The sequence below is a fragment of the Terrapene carolina genome, unplaced genomic scaffold (genome assembly GCF_002925995.2).
Source record: "Terrapene carolina triunguis isolate 2854851 unplaced genomic scaffold, T_m_triunguis-2.0 Scaffold130, whole genome shotgun sequence".
NCBI lineage: Eukaryota > Metazoa > Chordata > Testudines > Emydidae > Terrapene > Terrapene triunguis.
The window spans coordinates 22,110,929-22,118,700 of NW_020664481.1; the positions used below are offsets into that span (position 1 = coordinate 22,110,929).

The following is a 7,772-nucleotide window of genomic DNA, read 5'->3' on the forward strand; positions in this document are numbered from 1 at the left end:
AGAATTTCGTTTGATCTGATTTGATCCGGTCCACTTCCCTTTTTCATTAACTGCCTAGATAAAAAGCCAGCAGCATAAGCAGGAGCTAACTTCTCAGAGAGCACTGAAACCAAAAGCATGAAGAGTCAGTGCAGTGTAAAACAGCTCCCAAACCTGCACTTTTAGCCATAGACTCAGTATCAACACCATGCAGGGTTTGTTCCATAAATTTTCAGATATGGGACCATTTCAACAAACTCTGTGAAAACAGAGATCGGTTTAGGTAAATCTGGAATAAACAGGAGTTATTTTAACCACACACACTAAACTAACTGTGGTTATAACAAATCTGTGGTAATGACAACTCACTACTCATCTAGAGAATGATCAGCAAATGGCTTTTTTCCAAACAGCAACAATAAAATGGTTAGACAGAACAGCAGCACAAAGAAGATAGTCTTTACACTGACAGAATTTACTGCATTCAAGAGACTGCAGTCTGACTCTTAATGCTGCTGTTCAAGATGGGAACTGCTACTACAGTAAGAAGCAGAATGATGGCAGATTTTAATGTCTGTCTGGGGAAAGAGCAACAACTAACATCTAAGGGAAAGAAAATGCAGACTGAAGAAATTAAACTAACTTCTGTGAAGCCAGATCGACCCTGGGCTAAAAGCCAGGACAGGCACAGCTCTTCTGGAAAACAACATTAATAACTTATCAATAGATGATGCGGCATTAAACTACTATTCCATGTTCAATAAAACTCAAATTTTAACATTTCTCTAACATTCTGAAACCAAGAATAAACTCCAAAGATTGTATTAGTTGACTGAATTTAAGCCAAAAGGAGCCCATAAGAGACAATGATTGGTTTGCTAACTCCACACAGAGTATTTTTAATCATGGTTTGCTATTAAAAAATGAAGTCTCCTCAAGAAGACGGATACACTGCCTTATGAAGAATGTTGTAATTACTGTATTCCAAATATAGCCATGCTGAATATTGTATTGAACTGGCTTTTAAAAGATTTAAAGTTTAAATATTCAAATGTGTGAACAGTGTCTGTTATCTTTCAAATACTGAAAGGCTTATGTCATCTAATTAATTAGCTTAGAGTAATATGGGCCAAAAATTTAAATTCCTTTATTACTGGAAAAGGTTCTTAAGCAGATAAATGTAACAGATAAAGCACAAGTACCTGACTCTTGAGTTGGACATTAAAACTCAGAGTTTGAAAAACAGTCATCCACATGGCTGACCTGCAAGAAACTGGAGAACAGAGGACTATAAGCCATTAAACTCTGATTAAAGTTCATTGTTCTATTTAAAAAAATAAAAATCTAGCAAAGATATTCTTTCAAATATGATGTGAATATGAATAAATCCAATGCTGCTCTCATTCCCACAAGACAGTTCCAGCTACTGCTGGCTCAGAGAGCTCAGCAATGTGAAATCGACATGTCTGGGTCAATTTCAGGGCTTCCACTCAGAATCCAAGCAGTGGGGAAAGAGACAAAAATCAGGTCAATTTCACACTGCTGTTCCTAAGAAAGTTATCAGCAGCAACAGCAGAGTTAGGAACTAGAGATAATCATGTGGGGAAAGAAGATATAAAACAAAACAAAACACAAGGATGAGAATGGGGCAGAGCTGCAGAGTCCCCTTTCCCTTGCAGCAGCCGGGACTCTGAAAGTATGGGTACGTCTACACTTACCGGAGGGTCCGGCGGCAGGCAATCGGTGTTCTGGGATCGATTTATCGCGTCTGGTTTAGACGCGATAAATCGATCCCGGAAGTGCTCGCCGTCGACGCCAGTACTCCAGCTCGCCGAAAGGAGTACGCGGCATCGACGGGGGAGCCTTCCTGCCGCGTCTGGACCCGCGGTAAGTTCGGACTAAGGTACTTCGAATTCAGCTACGTTATTAACGTAGCTGAATTTGCGTACCTTAGTCCGAAGTGGGGGGGTAGTGTGGACCAGGCCTAAAAATGAGGAGGTAGAAAGGACCTTCTGAACTGGATTCAGGACAGCACTTTGGCAGGAATTCTAATACCTTCTCCTCACAGCCGGAACGTCCCACTCTACCCTCTTTATCATCTATGCTAGCCTCTGGATAGGAAGTGCCTGGTAAATACTTCAAGTCGGTTGGCGGGAAGGAGGGTAAAAAACAAAACAAAAAAACAAGCCCAGATTTTCAACATCTATCAGAATTTCTTGTATTACTATTTCTACATACAAACAACCTAGAACCTCAATGCTGCAAGTTAAAATCATGAGTGGTATAGAGAAAGTAAATAAGGAAGTGTTATTTACTCCTTCTCATAATACAAGAACAAGGGGCCACCAAATGAAATTAATAGGTAGCAGGTTTAAAACAAACACAAGAAAGTATTTTTTCATGCAACACACTGTCAACCTCTGGAACTCCTTGCCAGAGGGTGATGTGAAGGCCAATACTATAACAGCGTTCAAAAGGGAGCTAGATAGATTCATGGAAGATAGGTCCATCAATGGCTATTAGCCAGGATGGGCAGAAATGGTGTCCCTAGCCTCTGTTTGCCAGAAGCTGGGATTGGGTGACAGGGCATGGATCACTTGACGATAACCTCTCTGTTCATTCCCTTTGGGGCACCTGCCATTGGCCACTGTCAGAGGACAGGATACTGGGCTTGATGGACCTTTGGTCTGACCCAGTATGGCCGTTCTTATGTTCTTATGTGTAAAATAACTTTGTTTAGTATTTTTGATGACCAGTCTGTTTTTATGCTTTGCAAATTTTGATATACAATGGGTTTTCTATATAAATATTCATATTATGGTTTTCCCTGCTTCCTTTTGTTTTTCCTTGAGCAGACAATTTTCCCCCAGCACCTATAATTTGTTTTTGAAAGCTGGAGGAGAATCCAAAAGATCAATATGTAAATCCCCATTCTGCAGGCCTCAAGCATTTCGCATAAGTATGAATTGCAGGGTCAGAGCCTGAAACTAAACAGAGTTCCAAGTGTGTTTTAAAGTAAAGCATCTTGAAATTAGAGTACAACAAATGGAAATGGTCTGTCGAAACCACAGGTCAGCTGGGTATTTTCAGCCAAAGGAACTGTACCCTCCCCCATGAATTAAAAGCATGACAGATATCCAGTTTGAGAACACTTCCAAGTACTGAGCACATCAGGATGAAGTGAGATACCACAGGGTAGATAAAAAATAAATGTCATTTAGGAACATAGGAACTGCCATACTAGATCAGATCAATGATTCATCTAATCCAATATCCTGTATCCAACAGTGGTCAGTACCAAATGCTTCAAATGAGGGCAAAAATATCCGTAATGTGCACCTTTTTTAGTTTCTAAAAGTTACCAGTTAGGATTAAGAACATCTGGGCCAAAAACTATCTATTTTAACTGTGGATATATATTTATCCATATAAAAGTCTAATCTTCCAATGACTGCTACTAAGCTCTTGGTTTCATTGATTTCTTGTAGCCATGAGTTCCATAGGTCAATTATGTACTGCAGAAAAGAATTTCCTTCCATCAGTTTCAAACGTGTTGCCTCTCAGTTTCATTTAATGCTCCCTTGTTATTGTATTATGAGAAAGGGTAAGTAAGTGCACCCGACTTACATTTTCTCTACCCTTCATTATTTAATTTAGGATCCAGCAATGTGTCTGAGTATTTCAAATTATTCCTTTCAATGTGTATTACCTTGCATTTGTCAACATTGACTTTCATCTGCCATCTGACTTTGAAGTTCCTCACAGACTTCCCTAGTCTTAGCTATCCTAAATAATTGCGTCATCTGTCAATGTTGCAACCTCATCATTCACCTTCTTTTCCAATTCCTCAATAAATCTATTAAATGGTACCTGATCCTAGCACAGGTCATCGGGACACCCCACCATTAACCTTTGCTACATGGAAAATTGATTACATCAAGTATTTAATTTTGTTTCTGAAAAACCTTGGAGGAGATCAAAACTCTCTCCACTCTCTGAACTGACAGAGCGTACTACAAGGAAAATTTAGAAACCACTGTGACATTACCTCTATTGGAAAGTCAAACTGTAGAAACTCATATATTCTATACTCCTGGGGGAATTCTGCACCAAAAATTAAAAATTCTGCACACAACATTTTAAAATTCTGCAAATTTTGTCAAAACACCACAATATAATCACGCTCCCATTGTCAGCCCCAGCTACCTGGGCTCAGAGCGGGAGCCCCAGCCGCCTGTGAAAGGCACAGGCGGATGCACTGGGGAGAATTCACAAATTCTGTGTGAAAAAATAAAATTCTACAGGGAACATTAATTCTGCGCAAATTCAGCATTGCATAATGGCACAGAATTCCAGCAGGAGTAATTCTACAATGATGACTAAACCAGGAGGGAAGCAGGCCCAGTGACAACAGAGCAGAATCTCAGGGTGATTTATAAAACTACAACATGCCTAAGGAGGGGACTTAAAAGTTCTGTCCTCTTCTCCCACAGGTATAAGAGGAGGACAATGTCATGCCATGCTGGGCACCCATCCTTCCACGTTAGCAGCTGTCTAGATGGCAATCCTTACTGCATCAGGAGTTCATGTTTTAACACAAGAGCACCCCAACCATGTTATAAGAGTTTTTGCCTTGCCTATGTAGATGGGACCAAACAATGTTACAATCATGTTATCGTTCTGTGCTGCAGCCCAGTAAAGATCAGAGCTATAACATGGAGAGAGTCCTGTTTAGAAAGATTCAGCAAAGCTACTGGCCCATTTGGCTGGCCACTCCTGAGAAGTGGCCAAGAAGTACCAGCTGTTGAAAGGTCATATCCTAACCCGCTGGAAAGAAAACAATAAAAGCAGGAAGTAGAAGATACAGAGAAAAATAAGGGAGACCAAAACAAACTGATCACATTATTTCTTTTAAATTTTACATAAAAACCCTGCACCTGGGATATTTTTCATGTAACATTTATTTTCCCCCGTATCCTTTCTGTACTAATAGGTCATCGAACCAAAGAACAAGGGAAGTAAGTAGGAAATCATTGGTAGGAAACAATAGCGTCTGTCAAGCCATATTGGGACACAAGCCAAAATTTGGGCACGTATGTCTCACATGGAGAACCTGAAGCTGTAAGGTCAACTCTGCTTCTCACTAGGAGCCTACCAATTTCACGACTGTGAAAAAGGTGTCATGGACTGTGAAATATGCCCTTCCTCGTGAAATCTGATCTCTCCCTTGCTGCTGGGAGCACCCCAGCCAGGGGCCTCCTAGCTGCGAGCCCCCACCGGGCTGGGGAGGGACAGGACTTGTCCTTCACCTGCAGGGGGCCAGGAGGAGGTTAGACTCACCTCTGGATACTTTTTGGGTTGGGACCCAACACCATGAAATTTCAAATATAAACACCTGAAAACATGAAACGGATGAATTTTAAAACCCTCTGGCCATGAAATTGATCAAAATGGACTGTGAATTTGGTAGGGCCCTACTTATCACTATAGCCAGCTTTTGCCTGAAAAAAAGCTGAAGCTTAGATGTTATTTAGGTTTTTATTGCAGGCCTCACTCTAGGCATCCAAAGAGAGTTGCCCTGTACACAGTAGGCATCAAAAAGACCATTTGCTGAAGTACAATTTACCAGATACTGTACACAATCCCATTTCTGCTGTTCCAAATGTCTCTCTAACAGAGCACACTGAATTTAAAAATGCTACTTGGCAACTATGATGTCACGTGACCTGAACACTGTATTCTCACCAGAGCTTACAAGTTAAGACAGCGATAGAATGGGGCAGTAACTGAATGTGATATCAACAAAGAACAATTACATGTTCATCAGGGTACACTCTTGCCTCCGAGTCAGTAACGAACCAGATATTCTCACATGGTGTTACAGGGAAATGTGCAGCTGACAACAGTGTTTCAGAAGATATTTTCAATAGAGAGCTCAGGCATTTGTGATAATTAAAGATCTCATGTCACTTTTCACAAGAGGAATACAATTCAGACTATTAGAGTCAAAGTTCAAGGCCAGAAGGGACCATCAGATCATCTAGGTAGACCTGCTGTCCATCGCAGGCCGCCCCCCCATCCCCTCACACTAAATCCAACAATCAAAATTACACCAAAGTATTGCAGCCCACAGGTGACAAGACTGTTATGTGTCCCAGGCAGAGAATATCAGGACCCAAGTGCGCCAATGCCCAAGGCCGCCACAACAGCAGGGAAATGATTAAGTGAGATATACCCAGATACACCTGAGAAGTGACCCCATGCCTCACACTGCAGATGCAAAAAACCACCCAAGTCACTGGCAATTTGAGCTGGGGGGAAAATCCTTCCCTCAACCCCACATATGGCGATATGTGTGACCCTCCCCATGTGGGCAAGAACCAGCCAACCAGGTACGGGAGACAGAATGCTCCGTGACATTTCAGATTCTACCTACTTAAAGTTTCAATTAGATGCAATACTGTTTCTGCACATCCTGGCCTAAGTGGCTATGTAGCGTTGCTCTACAGTATTAAGCAGATACCATGATGAACCACCCCAGAGAGGGCTGCAGTCAGTAGCGGATGAAGGAATCCATGTGTATTGTTTGCATAAAAATGCATAAAGCACTTTGGGCAGGAACCTCTAAGGAGCCTAGGGAACTCTGGCACCCGACTCCCACTGAATTTGGGTGCTTAACTCCCTTAGGCTCCTTTGAAAAATCTCAGCCGTGAGGATCTTCCAGGATGAAGGGTACTAGATACATGCCTGACTATGTTAAAGTTCATTCATCTGACAAGAGAAAATGATTAACACCACAAAGCAGAACTCAAACCTCCTTGGGCAGACACCCCCTTAGACAGCGCGTGTGTGGAGGGGGCAGGCAGGGCTGGTGGGGGAGATGGGGAAGACACGCCAGAGAAGCCCGAGGATTAACAGCATCTGGCACGGACGCCGTAGTTACCCGCTGGCCACCTCAAACCTCTTCACAAAGCTGTCCCCCCTTTTTACCAGTGGGGAAACTGAGGCACGGAGAGGTTAAGCAACGTACCCAAGGCCAGGCAGGGCTGAGAGAGGCTCCAGCCCCTAGACCCGACTGCCTCCCCTGTAGAGTGACCAGATGTCCGTTTTTATAGGGACAGTCCCAATTTTGGGGTTTTTTTCTTATATAGGCTCCTATTACTCCCACCCCAATTTTTCACACTTGCTATCTGGTCACCCTACTCCCCTGGCAGGCTGGCACAGTCCCCAGGCGCTCAAGAGCACCCGGCTTTGCCCAGCGGCGGGCCCCTCGCCAGGCCTTCACCGCACGTGTGGCCGGGCCGCTACACCGGCCTCGCCGCCAGGGGGCGCCCCGGGCTGCGCCGCGGCCTCCTCAGGGGGAGCCGTGCCCGCCGCCCCTCCCCCCGCACGGCTCCGCGGGGCGGGGCGCCAAGCGGGGACCCTGCGCGTGGGGGCGGGGGAGGGAGCTCGCGGAGGGGCACGAGACGCCCCTGCCCGCGGCCCAGGCCCGCTCCTACCTGCCGCCTCCTTCCGCTGCGGGACTCGCTCCGGGAGCCGGCTGCCTCCGCGCCGCGCCCGCTGATTGGAGGAGCCGCCGATCCCCCAGCGGCCCCCGCGCCACCGCCGTCCGCTCAAAACTTTATTGAGACGCGTTGAGAGGGACACGGGCAGGGGGCGGGCCCCGGCGCCGGGCCGGGCCGGAGGCGGGCTCGTGTCTCCAGGGGGGGCAGGGGGCGCCGGGCCGGATGCGGGCCCCCCCCCGGTGCAGGGGTCTGGGGATTCCCCCCCCGGAACTAGCTGGGGTGAGCCCC

The 7,772-nt window shown here is 45.1% G+C and overlaps 1 protein-coding gene across 1 annotated transcript in view; it reads right to left on the reverse strand.

The window, feature by feature from the left end:
• Positions 1 to 7,548, reverse strand: part of NUP93 (nucleoporin 93) — a 133,711-nt gene extending 126,163 nt beyond the window's left edge. The window contains exon 1 of the mRNA XM_024209982.2: positions 7,479 to 7,548. The gene's annotated coding sequence lies outside the window, so the exon portion shown is untranslated. The remainder of the gene's footprint in view (positions 1 to 7,478) is intronic.
• Positions 7,549 to 7,772: the final 224 nt, after the last annotated feature.